We start from the raw sequence: 17499 nt of genomic DNA, 5'->3' as shown, positions 1-17499 counted from the left end.
CACCACAGCACAGCAGCATTACAGCCCCAGACCAGATGAAAGAGTGGAAAGATATTTCATGAACAAAGGCACAACATCTCCATGCAGAGAAAAAAAATTAACAAAGCATAAAATCCTGGAATTGATGGAGACTCTGACCGATTAAAGGACTTTGATTTGATGTGAGAGAGAAGAAAAAAAGAGGAGAGCAGGGTAGGATAACCATACTTTACACTCCTATAAAGAGGGGGGAAAAACATGTTTGGGAAGCTTTTCATGGTAAAACATAAAAAAATAAAACCAACCATGGATGTAATGAGACAGTATGACCATGGCTGCCTCTTAGAAAGTGAGAAATGACTGGTGATTTGACTCTGCAAATAGCTGACTAGTAGCGCTCAAAAATATATCCAGCGAGCACCCAGCTACCTCCGCTGCAGTGGCTTTTCCTACGCAGCACTTCCCCAGTTTGGAGCTGATACTTTCTCCCCATGGCCAGACCCTTGCTGCTTCATTGTTGAATTCCTAAGGGATGGCCAAAGTCTCAAGCAAGGTTGTCCTGGAAGCAATTCAGTCCAGTTCCCTAGGAGGGTGTGTTAAAAATAACACTGCTGTTGCTGTCTCCCTGGAGCTGCTATTAGCCATCATCTCTTGGTGCCTGCCCTTGGTATGGATATGTATTGGTCTGGCAGCTCACCTCATTGTACTTACCAAGGTGCAAAAGTGCTTTTGGGAGTTCATGGTATGTACAATTCTGGACTGAAATAAAAAATGTTAGTTCATTTGATTTGTGCTAATGTGGGTGCTTTCAGATGTGTTGCTTTTTAAGGCTTCTCTGCTGAACTTGTCTGATGAAGTTGTTGTCTTACCTTTGAGAGCCTCTTGTCAGCTGATGTTAGTTTGTGAAGCTTCATTGATTTCACTCTTTTTGTGGACCTGTTCCAATTCATGCTGACTGAATATCTGGTTCATAAATTGTAATGTTGTGACCCTCTCCTCTGTGGTCAAGTGACAAGGGTTTTGTTTATTTTTCCTCCCTCCCCAAGATAAGAAGTAACATGGGTAACCGAGCTGTCTCTCTCTGAGGCTAACATCAACATCAAAGACTGGTCTGAGTCATGCTCCTGACTCACAAAAATTAGTTTTAGGAAGAGTAAATGTAGCCCCTCCCCTCTCTCATCAGTGCTGGGTAATTGTCTTGAGGAGAACTGTAAATTGTTTCTTAGCAATGCTACTTCAAAGTCCTTTGGATAAGAAAATGGATAATTCAGTTAAGGTTCCTTCAGCAAACATCAACATTTCTGCCCCTTGGCGATTGTTCAAGATGGTTTTGAAACATTTAAGAGTCATTAGAGCTAATAGCTCCCATTCTGCATTTCCTTCTAGGGGGAGTATCAGAAAAAATGCACTACCTTATTCCTACTACCTTAATCAAGAATTAATCATTCAACTGATAAACAATGACTGGAACATACTTGAATAAATTATTTGTTTTCTTTGTTGATCAGATACAGCTCTAAATCATCTTGGCCGTTTTTAAGGCACTAAGAAAAATATGCCACCTACCTAAAATTGCATTTTAAAAATATTAATAATGACCTATTTCACATACACAGTTTAAAACTCTGGGCTCAGCCTTGCAAGCCTTATTCAGGAATAATCGTTTCCAGATTACAAATAACAGATCTGAATATTATCAAGATCAAAATTTGGGTATCTAAGAAAAGGTGTGGGTATAAAATATCTCGTATCAAAACCTTAAAATAAATCACTCTTCATAGTAGTATAAATTAGAGTAAAAGTATTACATAAAATATTTATACTCGTGTATATATAAAATCAAGTATACTTAGAGTGCTTAAGCGTAGATTATGGGCAGTCAAAAGAGGAAAGTCTTGACTAGGGCATTGTCTCTATTGTCAGGTAATAATACAACTATAAATATTAAGGTAAGTAGGAACAAACTTTTTAAAACAATTTAGAATGTTGCTTCTTAGCTCATAAAACCGAGGAAAATTAACTGAGTTCTTGTGACTTCAACCATATTTCTATTATGTACTAGTAGAAAAGATCAATAGGATTTTCCTCTGCCTAAATTCCCTTTTATCAATTGGATAACATGGCAGCCTTGTATTGAACCACCAGAGTTTAAATATATCGTGTTATGGGCACATCTAGTAATAGGACTGCTGTAGGTTATCTTCAGGCTACAACATGTTATGCATCAGTAAAGGCAGTTTGATTTAGGACAGAAGTGGATTAAAAGATGGAAGAATATTTTGTACATGACAGCAGTCCAAACACTGACAGTTTTGTTATCTTCAGTTCTGACTGGATTCGGTGAGAGCTGCACACACTTAATAATTACTAAAACTGACACCTATGTTACTAAAAATACCTTGGATTACTAAAAGGGATTTAAAAATTAATCCCCATAAAAGGCTTTTAGATCTATTCGATTTCAGATTTACAGTAAATCCTAAATTTGTTTATCTTTTGTGTTTCACTTAGCTTGATGTTAAAAACAACCAGGTCCGTTTCACTGTTCCAGCCAGTTCTTGGTGCCTTTCCCGTTCAAGTCCCCAAGCCCCAGCAGTGGCTCTTGAACTGCAAGCCAGACGCTGAGAACCGTCCTCCAGCATGTCAGAAAGGGCCCACAGCTCGTCTGTGGGACTATAGTTAGGGGTAAATGTATGGATGTCCTTGACAGCATATGTAGTGGTCTTTAAAAGAGTTAAGGGCTAGTGATAATCCACTGGTCCAAAGCATCTGAGCAGCACCGCCCTAGCGCATTTGTGCAGTTTTTGGCTATATACATTGAAAACACGTATTTACTCACAGTTAATGAATAAGTCTCTACAGGGATACTTGCTCTACAGGTCGCTGCAGAAGGACTTGTAATGGCACTGGAGCGTGGGAGGTTTAAATCAAGCTCAGCTAGAATCGCCTCTCCCCATTGTCTGCTCTGGACTAAGAATAGTAGAGGGGAGACTTTTGTTTTATAATGGGGGTGACCCAAGAGTTCACACTTCTCTGCTGTACCTAGGGAAAATACAGGGGTGAACCAATCAAGAATTCAGTCACATCATAGTGCAGTTTCAGAAACAGCCGAGGTAGGCATTTGGGGTCTTAGAGAGATCTTTCTCTAGGACTTGCCCAGCCCTGCGCCTAAGTGCTGAGCCACACTCTTCCACCCGCTTTGCTCCTTTGCATAACTCCCTTTGCTTCTTCTATGTACTCTCTCCTTCACTTTTCCTTCAGTTTAGCTTATTTTCCCTAAGTAACACCTTTCCCACCCTTACTGCCAACGAAACCAAGACAAACCCCAAGAACATCACATGGAACTAACGCATCAGATGATGAATTTGCAGTTTGTGCTGTTGGTGTGTGGCGTTCCTCCCCTTGCCAGTGGGATGGGACTCATTTGTCCTTACATGAGCATCTAAAAGGGACACATCTAGACCCGTACTCCTAACCCTAGGCTCCTTTTATAGTCAGTGGTGAGGAGCTGCAGCCTCCAGAAGGCAATGTATGTCTTTCTAACTTCAATGGTTAGGATAATTCTGTAGTTGTCTCTATTCTGGAAGTAAATAAGGGTGAGTAGTTTAAATTTAAATGTCTAATTCTTAGAAGGTCAACAGTGGGTGTGTGGGATGAACCTCTCTTTCAGACTGCATGATTTTCTGGCTGCTCTTAATCTACTGGCCATTACTTTTAAGTGGCCACTGAACCAGAGAATGCCAAGAAATCAAAAGGAGAAAAATACACTAGGAGAACCAGGTTTTAAAAACAATCTATTGTGATTTTTAAAATCAGTGATTTCTGATGAATGAAACTTTTTTAATTAGTGCAACTTTTGCTGACAACTTTTAGTAATCAGAGCACGGAAGCTTGAATTGAAGTGAATAATCCTTATGAAGTAAATAAATGACATGACCTTAAGTAACAACATGAGTGGAGTATGTCTGAGTCCAGTGGAGCTATCTGTAAGGAAAGGGATACTGGCATGCAGAAGGCTTGCAGGGCATGGCTCCTGGCTTGAATTCCACTGAACTGGTCGGTCGTGGTCCTGATTATAGACTCGGTTTGGACTAAACTCCCCTGAGCTTGTGTACTTTGTTGCTAGACTAGCCAGCCATGGGAAGAAAATGACTGTGTGTCCCATACTGGATGTAGCACATGGAGTTTCTTAAGAGTAAGGTTTGAGATGCAGGGTGGGAGTGCCAGCGCTATCACAGCCTATTTTGAAAATGACACTGAGACTTGAGCGACACTGAGACTTAAGCTTTGATCTTTCTCATCACTATATGTTTGTCTGCCTCCTACCTTTACCATGGTTCTGCTGAAGTCTGTGATGCTCTGACAAAGTGCAGGGAAATGGTAGCACTTGGCAAAGTGTCGAGAATCCTCCTCAAAAAAAGAGTGTTGGTGTGTATCAATACATATAAAAATATACATATACATAAAGAGAACTTGCATTAGAAGGATACTGTAATCTAAAAATATGTCCAGCTAAAACTCTAAACCAAAATTTAAACATTGTAAACCAACAGTAAAATGCCCATGAATTCTGTTGCTATTAGAAAATCCAGCTTGTTACTTAAAACAAAATTGTTCCTTTCCTTATTACTGATCTTTTCCTCATACTTATCCCCATCCATTTTAATTTTGCTAAGAAGACAAGTAAAAACATCCATGTTAGAAAAAAGTTAGGAGGTCTGACAGTTTTATATGGGAACCACACCAAATTTTGTTCTTTTTTTTTAAAAAAAGGAACCAGAACACTTATGGTAAACAATGGATGTTAACCACAAGAAATGAAAACAGCAAGAGTTAATTAAGACCTCTAAAGCCAGAAAACAGATAGTGTTGTACAGATAAGGTTTTTTTCCCTGATCTCTTCCTCTTTTCTAAATTGGATAAAAAACTACATGAAACATTAATTTGGCAGGCAAGTAAAGCTAAGATAAAGTACCTCTCTCAAACACATAATGCCAGGAAATTCAGAGATGAAGCTACAACATTACTTTTATGCCATACTGCAGTACTTTTGGTGTGTGGAGTTTCTCATTGGTGACATAATACTGAGATAGGTAAGAACACAGATATTTTTTTGCATTCCCTCAAAATTTTTTGTTTTGAGATTGAGGGGTAGGGTTTTTGAATAGCTTACTACAACATTTCTGTTTTCTCCTTCAGTGCGTTGTGCACATTGGAATGTATTCTGATTTTATTTTTGGTTTTATTATTGACAAAAGTAAATGAAGTTATGTTAGAGAAAGCAATGATTATAATATGTATCTCATACCTGTATTAGATGAGGGTTTTTTTATTATTCTCTTGCAAGCTCCAAACAGAAACATGTATGTAGATTAAGTTAAACTTGTGCAAGCCTTTGCAGGTTTAGGATGTAAACTGCCTAAAGGAACTCATGAAAATATATTGCTTGTGTTGTATCAGGGAGTTTCTGTATCTCTCTCAGTATAAGAATGTTTTCCATTTGCAATATTAAAAAGCATTTACTGGAACTCTAGTCTGTTCCTCTGAAAATTTAAACGTGCACTTTCTTTCCATTATTATGAGAATAAGGAATGTGTTTTTTTCTTAATATATTTCAACTTTATTGCACTCCTGAAAAACATCAAAGAAGTGTCTGATCTGAAGCCTCATAGTGTGTATCATTTTCAGCAGGGTTACAAGGATCAGCAAGGATTTTTAAAATAGAAACCACTGGGCAGGTTCAGTTTAATTTGTTGTTTAACTTTTCCCAGTTTTCACCCGTGGCCCACTGTGTGGAGAGGATGAACGACTTTGCTGACTGTTCACCTCTTTCAAGAAGTGGTGGGAGGGAGGGAGGGAGGAAGAAAATTAATCAACAAAGTCCTGGTTCCACACACCCCTTCTCAGCTACCACTTTGTATATGTTGACCTATTACAGTAGAAAGACATTTATTAATTCTTCAGAGTAAGGAGAAATCAGAGGGGTAATGGATCTCAAACTTGAGCCTCTGAGTCACTATATCTTAGATATTCGTCCATGGACTGGTGCAATCTAGCCATCTCCTATTTTTCAGGGCTGTCTTTAGAGTTCCTCTATCAGTCTACAGGAATTAATAACTACCTGAGCACAAAAATACAAATCATTAATCATATAAAATGCATTCACCTGTATTCCAATTCCTTTAATCTGCTTTTTGAACCATCAGTGAAATGAGGTGTAATAAATCCAAACCTATCTAAATTATGTTTCAAAGATTTTTTTTTAGTGTTTAAGACAGATACTGCATTTTTATAGCATAATCTATATAAACATCAATGGCATGGTCTGTTTCCGCTTGGCTTTAGTCACACAAGTTATTTTTTGTTTTATTTTGTTTTTAAACATGACTCATGATGTTTCCAATACTTCTTCCTTCCTGATAATGCCTTTTTGTTGTCTATTTTTGGCTTGCTTTTCCATTATTATCTCTAAATTATGTACATTTAGCTGATGACTGGAGGATGTTTAATTAATGCAACTATTACAGACTAGTTACCATATTTTGCTATTTATTAAATGTCTTCGAAGAAACAATTTTTAGTATTTGTTGCTCTCACTTTATTCTTCTACAGAGTTCCTATACTACGATACATTCTATGCATTAATTATGATTTATCTGATTACAAAGCCAAAAATAAGTTTAAAATATAGTCAGGTTTCTCTGAAGAAGGAGAAGTTTCATGTTATCAAAATCAAATGCAAGAAGGAGTGAAAGGTGATATTTGTGTAAACTGTGAAGACTTATCAAAGGTTTATGAGGATTCAGATGAGCTAAAATAATGTTCGTGTACATTGATACAATATGATAACTTTTTATTGTGGTTAAAAGGGGAACAGCCTTCTAATGGACTATCAATGCAACAGCTTTTAGAAAAACTAATTCACTGAATGTCAAATAGTACTAGTTTAGTAGGCAAATAAATAAAGCAGTATTCACCCAGAATGAGCATGGCAGAGTCAAGCTTCTAACATCCTAAAGAACAGCTTGGGGAAAGGTATCCACATTTTATTCTTGTCTTCCCTGATATTTGCTTTCCTCCAAGTTAATATTTATCTTAACGACGGGTTTAATATTGTTTCGAGAAACAGATGATATAGTGAAAGAAAATATGTATCAACAGTGTATAAGATCTATACGCAGTTCTCTAAATTTTACAATTCTAATTTCCTTATTAAAGTTTACAATCCTTATTTTTAAAGATAAAAACTAATCTACAAAGAGATATTTGTTATCGTTTCATACACTATAAGCTTCATATATTGTTCACACATTAAATTTCATTTTACAAGATAATAACAGGGATATATTTTTATGAATATAGTTTGATATAATTGCTATTTAATGATAGTATTACCTTGCAATTAAACAATTTGCTTTACCCATACAAAAGGTTTCCATGATATATCCTTTTCTTTTGGTCCACTGAATTGCTGCCAATTCTTGTGTGAAACTACTTGCCTTTTCATCACACTCTTTTATCCTCTTATTTAATGCACACTTAAGTGTTCTCCTGAACTCTGGATGTTTGATGTCAGTTTTGCAAGGTTCAAAACATTTCACTTGTTGGGTGATGTCCTTTGGAAATGGAAAGCACAGAAGAAAAAAAATAGTGTTGTCTCTGAAGACTTGAATGGGATATAAATTGTCTTTCATAGCCAGTATAAACCTATGAGAGCTATGCCTCTGCAGGATAACAATGAGAGACTATAAAGAAGAAGAATTCAAGTTTCTATTTTTGATGGATGGTTTTCTTCCTTTAATCGTACTCAACTTATTTTATAAGTTATGTAGTTTTCTACGACTAAGTTATGTAGTCTCTCGCTACCAAGTTATGTAGTCGTTCAAGAGTTCTGCCTGTAGTATGGTGTCTACTCATCAAATCTGTAATCAGGCACCACTTCTACCATGGTTTGAAGTGCTGTGATGCAGCCGAGCTTTTCTATCAGCATTACAGTCTATCTGACAGAAACCGCTGCACAATTTGCATATGTTTATCAGAGACATTCTCTCCAGGTTTGTTGTTGCTGGAGCTGCTTTATCCATGAAATACCTTTCTCTCACGTAACAGCTTGAAAATCCTTTGAGCATGTTCTCCTTAGAAGAGGGGACGGGCACACAGTGTAATGACAATATCCATCAGCTCTTCTTCAGAAAAAAAACCCACAGTGTAGGAAACATGGCACTGAAGTGCTTTCAGGAAAGTCTTCACTAAAAATTATCTGCCAGATTGTTTATGCTGTGCGGAAACTGGTGGTAGGGAAAAATAAAGCCAGAATTAATGAAGCATAAAGCCCCAAATCTTATAAATGTAAATCCAGTATCTATCTATCTGAGCCATATGAGGGGAAGAAACTACCTTCTGCTTCAGCCTTAGCTTTTCTCAAAATGTCCTCTGCTAAAGATGAGAAGGAAAACTCACCTGTATGTCTATTTGACCATACCATTTGGTTTATTTATAAATTCATCACTCTTTTACTTGCACCTATTCATATTTGTAGTTCTTCAGTAGCTGACAAGCAGTAAAGAACACACATATGTGGCAGCACAGCTTACCTACTCCGGCTTGAAATCCTGGCTAATGGCTAAGCCAGGTTCTTAACGAAGTTTTTCAGCCCCTTTTTTTTTTTTTTCCAGTTTTTACATCAAATACTGCATATTAGATCCAGATTTTGATAATGTAAGGCACCACTTCAGCCAAATGGCCTCTATGAGTAAGGCAGAAACATTTTTTATTTTCTAGGGCAATTAATTAGACATCCACACTGTCACTCCCACACTTAAATTAATCTCCATATGTTCAGTTATCATAGGAAAAAAAAAAAGAAAGAAGAAGCTGAAGGGAAAACTCACAACCACATCTCTGCAATGTTTTTTCAGACACCTAAATTTCTGTCAGCCTGTTGGGAATTCATAACCTCATTATTACATGCTTAACTAATCAGCACACTTCATAATTTCCACACAAAAAATGGCCCTGCCACTTTTCATCATATGTTTAAAATAGAGAAGGAAAAAAAGAAAGAAGTCTCACTCATGAGACTTTAGTACTTCTATTACATGCATTTTAGGACAGTTACTATTTACCTGTGAAATACTACTACTGATTTAAATAGCATTTCTCAAGTTACTTGTTTTGTGATATATTGTCTTCAGTTCATTTAATTTGTTGTTTCGTTTCCTCGCTAATTTGAAAAAAACCTCCATACTTTCTTGGTCATTTTTCTGAATTGCCAAAGTTCTAATAGGTCTTGTTGGAAACCCTTTTAGATCACTTTTTAAATTAACTGTCTTGTGTGATGGGTGCTCTCAGGTAAAAAAAGAAATATGAAAATCACATCTGAACTAGTGAAGCACTTTAACATAGGACGTGTTAAGAACTTGCAGCTAGTGAAATGTAGAAATATAATCTGTAACAGCTGATGTAGCCCTGGCCTGATACAGTTGTTTTCTCTATGTAACATTCCTGTGTTCTAATACATTAAAAATGTTCCCAGCCAAAAGCTTCCACCCTTGCCCCAGCATTTCAGTTGCACAAGAGGCAGTCTGACTGATCCGCACGTACGAGGGAACAGGCTTTGCCTTTGTCTTGGGTCTGGCTGAGACGGAGTTAATTCTCCCCACAGCAGCCCTCATGGTGCTGTACTCTGTCCCGGTAGCTAGAAAGGTGTGGATAACCCACCGGAGTTTTTGCCGCTGCTGGCACAGCATCAAGGCTGTCTCTCCAACATTCCCCCGCCACCGGCAGCCTGGGGGTGGGCAACATCTTGGGACAGCCAGGAGAGCTGACCCCCCCTGACCAAAGGGATGTCCCAAACCACACGGCGTCTGCTCAGCAATAAAAGAGAAGAGAAAGGGGAGTGGGGTGGGGGCATTCGTTATTATGACGTTGTCTCCTGGAGCAACCGCTACACGTACTGAAGCTTTACTTCCCAGGAAGTGGCTGGACATCGCCTGCTGATGGGAAGTAGAGAATAAATCTTTTGTTTGCCTTTGCTTCCACACGTGGCCTTTGCTTTTGCTGTATTAAACTGCCTTTATCTTGACCCACGGTTTTTTTTCCATCTTATTTTCTCCCCCCTCCATCCGGCTGAGGAGGCGAGTGATAGAGCCTGGCATCTAGTCGAGGTCAACCCACAACAACCACACGGGCACAAACCTTTCATGCAGGGCTGCACAGCTAGCAACAGACAGCCTGGTCCCCTCTTTTAGGCTGGTGCACACCAGTGTTTAGAATGCTTACCACATAGTTCTGGCCATGATAAGGAGCTTTTGTCTGCCAGCTTTTAGAAAGGAGTATGACAAATGAATCCAAACCCCCAGCCGAGGCTGTTGAACCATGCCAGTGCTATCATCCTTTGCTCTACAGCACGTCAAGGCATAGGAGGTGCTTGAAACCCACAGTCTTAGGAATTTGTCAACCTGCAGGATTTTACAGTCTCAGTAAACAAAACCAGATTAAGGAGGAAAAGGTTCAAGCCTTTATGTAAAGATCTGCTTGATATGCCTTATATTAGGTCTGTGACCATCCTGTCTTTAAGGCTTCACTTTCAAATTCTGCATTTTCTTGAATCTCAGGATCTCATTGCTTGCTTGGTTCAATGTTTTCTTCCAGCCACTGCCTACTTGCTTGCTTTTTTAATTCCAGCTGGGTTATTCTCCATGTATAGCTTTAGGACAGAGAAGATTCCTTAGTTATAGCCACCCCTGTGCTTTTTCTCTTTTATTTGAGGAGATTAGAGAAGGGTGTTGGAGCTTAATCAGTTGTATTCAGTAGCAGAAGGCCTCCCTCCCTCCCTCCATTTCTTCTTTTCCTACCTTTCTCCCTTCTTTCCCTCCCCTCCTTCCTCCCTTCCTCTCTTCTTTTCTTCCTTCTCTCCTTCACTGTCCATAGAACCACTAAGGAATTCAGTGAGATTTCTCAATTGATTGTAACTATATAACTAGACATTAAAATAATTGTTCTTCTGTGTAAGGGCAAATAAAACAGGAGTTTAGTGAGAAAATTTCCATGGAAACAATAGTTCAGTGACAATGAAAAATATTTCTCACCACAATGTGCTAAAAATAACTTCACAAATAACTTTATAAAACAGGACAATTTTTTATTGATAGCATGGCAGGCAAAACCATTGTATTTTTCATCTGGAGGATAATACGGGTCATTCCAAGTTCTGCATCCTTAATTCTTGAATAGGATAACTTTGCATTTGCCAGCCTGCTTTTTTAAGCCTATTCTGATGTTAGATATTCTTATTCATCTAGATACAGGGATTACAAAGCGAAGTGGGGTACATTATGTGCTCAGTTGCTTGCCACTCCCCAAATTCTTCTGCATTGTTGCCATTTCACAGCAATACTAAGATCAATTCCTCAGGAAAAGAGCAAAGACCTTGGATCTGCACATTCTTCACTATTGCAAGAAAGCTGTGTCTTCTTTTACCTTTCCTACAATTTCAGAGAAAGAAAGGATGATTGGCAGTTCCTCTACAAGGCACAATAGAGCAGTTAAATTGGATAAGCAGTCCTCCTTTGTGAGAACCGCCACTGTAACTTATATGCTGCTGCTTCTATCATTGGGCTTATGAAATTCCCTTTGGGATCTCAGTTTTATGTTAGTATCTCGAATAGTCATGTATGTCCTTGGGGTTTTTTTCTGCATTTGGTTTTCAAGTACAACTATATAAGCAAATATCTGTGATGATTTGTGTATTTAGCCATATCTAGTTGATTGATACTGGTTGATGCTACAAGGTATACACAAGTCGGCTGCAGACTGCAACTCTGTTTTGTCTGTAATGGTTGTATGGTCATACTTTGTTTTCCCATGGTGTTTCACTTTTTTAGTGAACTAAGATTTCAGTGGAATTTTCTGTATAGGTTGGTTGGTTTGTTTAGCTAACTGGAACGTCGTAGTCATAGAGGAAGCAGTTAGTTTCTATGAAAGGAGCTAGAACTGTACAGATCACTTGGTCAACAGGTTTGTCCAGCAGGGTTTTGTGATCATCTGATGGGTCTTGACTGACAGACACACTGGAAGATTTGTAACAGAAGGAGCTAAAGTAAATACATACAGTTTTTCATTTTTGACAGCCTACTTAAGGACAAACTGTCTGCAAGAGCAGTTTGAAGGAAGAGGAAATATTCCTGTCTTCTTGCTGACTGTGGGGCCCTCAGGGCTTTCAAGATGAATGGGCTTAGAAGTCCTGTATTTAGACTTGCTACTTATAAAGCAATTTCTGACTATCTTTGTTTTCTCCTTTGAGTAAATGAAACTGTATGCTTGAAAAGGTCATGCAGAAGTGCAGTTGCTCATAATTATTGTGGGTTTTTTTCTGAGAAAAAGTATCTCTAGTTTATGGTGGTAGTTGGAACTGGATTCTACGTAGACATAGCCGGAATGTGGGTTTGGCTCTTAGGAAAAACGTTAGATAGTTGATCTATGTTCTCAAATTGAAAAGTAGCACTTGCATTCCATCCAGATGGTGGAGGTTTCAAAATGGGAGTCAGTAACTGAATCTCCTCAGTTACGTGAGAGTATCCACAGCTGGGTGCTTTATTAGGTATTGCAGTGGTGAACAGTACAGGTTATGTTCTCATGGTGTCTTCTCTGCCAAGGACCTGCTCCTCTATGTCTGTGAACCACTCCCAAGAAGAAGTATGTCAACAGCTTAAGTGCCTTAAGAAATGACTTACAGAAAGTTAGGCAAACTATCACAATTCAAATATGAAAACATTGAAACATGAACAAAGTCTTTAGTGGGCTGGGGTCAATACACCAAGATTGCATAGCCTCCTCCAGTCATATGATGGTAAAGCAAATCTAATGCTCTTTTGAACATGAAATTCTGAAAAAAAATAGTTTGAGATGTAAGGTGGGACGTGCAATGATAAAATAATGGCAGCTTTGTCACATTGATGAAAAAGAATTCTAATGGTCAATGTATTTTTCTTCAATGATTTCTCCATCTATGTAGTAGGACTTACTTTTAGATCAGTGCAACTTAAAGTTGAATATCTGTGACGTATTTATGTGCTGGTGGGAAAGAAAAAGCCTAAAATTTGGATCCTGAAGAAGAAAGTCGAGACAGAACTCTCAAATGAATTTTTGACTGAAAGAACAGATTGGAGGGGGAGGACATACTCCTTATTTACAACTTTGAGGCAGAACAAACACAATAGCTAAGATCACTGAATAGGGCCAGTAGAGAAGTGCAAAGAAAATGAAACCTGTCTTAAATGGAATTTCTAGTTTAGGTAAGGACAGCATGAAGCCTTGTTGGCCAATCTGCCCAGGGTTTTGTGGCTGACAAAATGGATAGGGCCAGGCCCCTCCGTCTTGACTGTCAAAAATGCCTCTAGTCTACTAGTGGCCTTTTCTGGAAGAGCAAAATGCTTTTAAAACTAGTCTTAATATGCAGGTTTTATTATGCAAACGTGTTCTAATTAGGCATCTCTGCATTGATTGAGTGACTTTAACTTCTTTGTGCTTAGAAGTTTTGTGGCAATCTCATTAGTGTTCACGCTTAAAAATACTTGCTTTGAGTAGACAGTCTTCTCTGCACAGTGGATCTAATAAATACCCTGAGCTTCAGCATTTGCAGTCAGAACACCTTTTAAATGGATTTTGGAATGTCAGATTGAACATACCCTGCTGCCTGTGATCCAGAGCAGTCACCCATGTGAAAGGTTTTCAGTCTCTATTTGTTTGTGCTCTTGGCTCCACTGGCAGTGTAGGTCTTGCACAGTCGATTTAAGCTGACCGTCAATAAGCAGTTTTCTTTGCTACCTGTTAAAGGTACTGCTAACAGCTTTTGCAGAATATGTAGACTGTAACTTGAAAATCTTCAACTGAAGAAACTGTTACGCTACATTATATGACATATTAAATAGCATGTAGTGTGACAGACTTGAAATGGGCTTGTAGTAATGACCATCTTATGCAGTAATTATTTTAACTAGATCCCTTTATTTGCATTACCTGAGCCCAGATCCACAAAAGCATATATCTATATGTGTCTTCACTGATAGTTCAGTTGACCCTGATATTGACCTCCAGCCAAGACTTAGTAGCCATTTATCTTGCATATATCTAAGCTTTACTCTAGCATAGTCTAGCTTCATCCTGGAAGCTCTGAACATCCTTCCCCAGGCTAAGCCTGTTCCTGTGGAGTTTGGAAAATGAATGCATGCTGAAGTGCCATTTATAGGCTGCAAAGGTAGGTAATTCATTCCAAAATATGGAACTCCAAACTTGGCATCGCCTGACATGTGTGTTGAAATGGTTTTGTTTCTATCAGTAGTGTTCCCCAAGTGGGCATAGGTCTGACCTGAGGGTGCTCAGAGGCACTGACAAACTCACTGGGCTGAAAGAGTCACTGAAATGCACAAATTAGGCATCATCTTCCAAAATGTGGATATTCAGCTAACCCACTGCGTGCATTCAGAGACCTCCAGCTGAAGAAAACCTACCCTCAACCCCAACTGTGGTGCTGGAAGAAGCCCCTTAAACTGCTAACCTAATGGTTAAATCTCTCACCTGTTAGATGGGACACACGGGTCTGGTTTCCTTCCATAGGCGATTTCAACCTGCTACTTCCTTGTGAAAGTCTGGAGATCAACTGGCAGGATATTCTGGGTTGGGCTCTTGCAGCCTTTTCTGATGGAAGATGAGAAAGAAAAGTCACTGTGTGAACACACGGTGTTCATCCAGGTGAGGCCACATCCAGGGTGCCAGCAGCTCCAGCGGGTGCTTGCACATTCGTTGTGACCTTCCTCCCAGGCTGGTCCTTCTGCTTGGGCTGCTTCAGTTCTTCAACTCATCCATTCCTCTCACAAAGGGTGTGAGGCTTTCTTCATTCTCTGTTTCCCAGAAGTGGAATTGGCTTTCTTCTGCTCTTGTAATGAGGAGAGGATTTTTTTTATTTTTTTTTTAAAGTATTCTAGCATATAACTACTATTTGGGATAGGTTGGTTGTTTTCTTGCTGTTTATATAAATAGGTTGTCAGTATTTCATTCAAAACCAAAATAAAGCTGAGAGAATTCACAGTCTAATCTAAAGGAAAGGACTGCAGGCTCTGTTAAGTCTTCTCCAACTTGGCAGCAGATGTTGCTTGAGTGAGATGGGTCAAACGTTTCTAGAGATCTAACTCTCATCGGCACAGAAAAACGTTGCAAACCTGTCCCAGTGCTGCTAACAGTTGGTTTGCTCTTCAGGTGCTGGCAAGGTTTAGAGCCTTGGGGTAAACAAAGCTGCCAGCATTTTCAACATTGTTATCTACTTAGAGCAGGCCTGATCAACGCTGCTTAAAATGTTAGAAGCCGTCTGCGCTTTGTTTATGCTGTGGCTCCCAACTTTGCTGATAGTAGGGGACACAATCAGTGAGGATTTTAGGTGTTGCCATGGTTTAGAGGCTTATCGTTCATTTTTTACTGATGTCTGCTCCCAAAGTGCAGTGTCCACTCTGCTTCCACTGGGCTGGCCATGCTGTGCAAGCTGCCTTTGCAGCCTGGAGATGTAGTAACACATTTTATCTACTCCCCAAGAGCTGGGATGCTGGTGAGAAGTACAGGATGTTCTGCAGGAATGCGAGAGGTGTCATGTGGTGGGCCTTGGGGAAAACCTGCTCGTAATCTTGGTCCAGGCAGGAGGCTGCCGTTTGAGAAGAGCTGCCATCAATTGTCATCAGTGATGTAACACAAATCTTCTGTTATAGCAGAACAAAAATTCATTATATATATATGAATTTCTTTTTTTCAGTTAAAAACTAGTAAATTAATTTTCCTTCCTAGCCTTAAGCTAGATAATGAACCAGACAAGATCAATATAGTCCTTTGACTTCAGTTGGATCAGAACACACTTTCACAATATTAAACTGTAGATGACTCTATTAAAGCTTTTTATTTGTGTTCAGTGGGTCAAATTCTTAGCTTCTGTGACATAAATCACATTTTGATCTTGTGAAAGCTCACATATGGTGCTTTGCACTGTAAATCACATATGTTTTTCAATACACATTGTACTGCAAAGTAGAAAACATCTTTTTGAGAGCCGGAGGTTGGAAAAAAAGGTTGATACAAAGCACAACTGGAAAACTTCACAGTGCCTTTTACTGTGCCTTCCATGGCATAAAAATATATTTGAACATAGGGTGATAAGGACAGAAAGCTCAATGAAGGCCCTTGGCTATTTTGGTGACACCTCAACTGTCTGATTTGCTATGTTTGCTTTGGTTTTGCCTTGCCTTTACTGAATATTTCATATTTTTAAAGTGTTCATGTATTTATCAATGTTATTTTAAGCTTTAGTTTCCTTTAAGTTATTTGTATGTATATCAAGCTATATTTTGTCATAGAATTATCAGAGTGTAGACTTTAAAGGCTTGATTGGACTTCATTCTTGCTTGTTAAGTGAGAGTCTTGGGGAGACTCTCAGTTCATTTCAACTGCCATTTCTCTTTCAAGTTTTAGGATAACATTCCTAAAAATGGAGATTTAGACTACACAGAAATTATTTGTCACTGACCTTTTAAATTGTTACTCTGCCAAGTTCAAAGTACTGTAGATTTTTCTTTTTTTTCTTTTTTTTTTCTTCAAGTTTAATTTGTTGCTAGGCTCCCACCACCGTATATGGTGTCATTGTTTCACTTATTCTATGTATTTTTGTGTTGTGACTAGATTTAGTGGAATGACTGAAAACAGAAAAGTTCTAAGCATGCTTTGTGGGATACTAAAGCAGTATTTCAATTCTGGCAACATGTTGTAGGTATTATCTCAGCTGTGTTGTAAAAATACTTAATATGGGTAGCAGGAAGGAAGAGAAGAAAGAGGCAAATCTTGCTCTCCCTTACATGGTTTTAGAAGACAGTCAGGGGTGTGGAAGGAGCAAATAACATCTCTTTTATAGCCTGTGTAAAGGTCTTGGTAAGATCACAGGGTAACTGCTGTCAATTTGTCCATCCTGAAATAGACTTTTTGGAAGACAATGGAGAAGAAGTAGGAAAAAAGGTCACTAGCTGGTCTGGATGAGTGAATATTGTACCTGTCAAAAATGTGTACCAGCTGACTTCCCTTCCTCCCTTATTGACACAGCAGCATATCTCAGGAAGATGCTGTGAGTAGCGGAATGCTTCCACAAGAAATCCTCACGCACCCCAGAAGGTTCAATAATTGGTTTGTTGTTCCATGCTTTGCAAAAAAAGTAAAATTAAACACGGTTTCAAGCACAAAGATCTTTCAAAGGTCAGCTTTGGACAGCACAGAACATGAAAAAGGTTCAGGAAGAGGAAGGCATGAACAAAAATTGGGTAAGTTAGTAAAGGTGTATTGAGGTAGTGGGTTTTAAATAGGGCTTGAAAGCAAAGAAAGATGCTTGGCTGACAATGAGTGGGAGGCTTCCAAACATAGGAAACAACATTAAAGAATGTAAAAGTTGAAAGAGGCAGAAGGATAAAAGAAATGAAGAAAGATGCCAAAGCTGAG

The sequence above is a fragment of the Buteo buteo genome, chromosome 26, assembly GCF_964188355.1.
Source record: "Buteo buteo chromosome 26, bButBut1.hap1.1, whole genome shotgun sequence".
Taxonomy (NCBI): domain Eukaryota; kingdom Metazoa; phylum Chordata; class Aves; order Accipitriformes; family Accipitridae; genus Buteo; species Buteo buteo.
The sequence above is the reverse complement of the archived record's forward strand: the minus strand, read 5'-3'. Positions refer to the sequence as shown.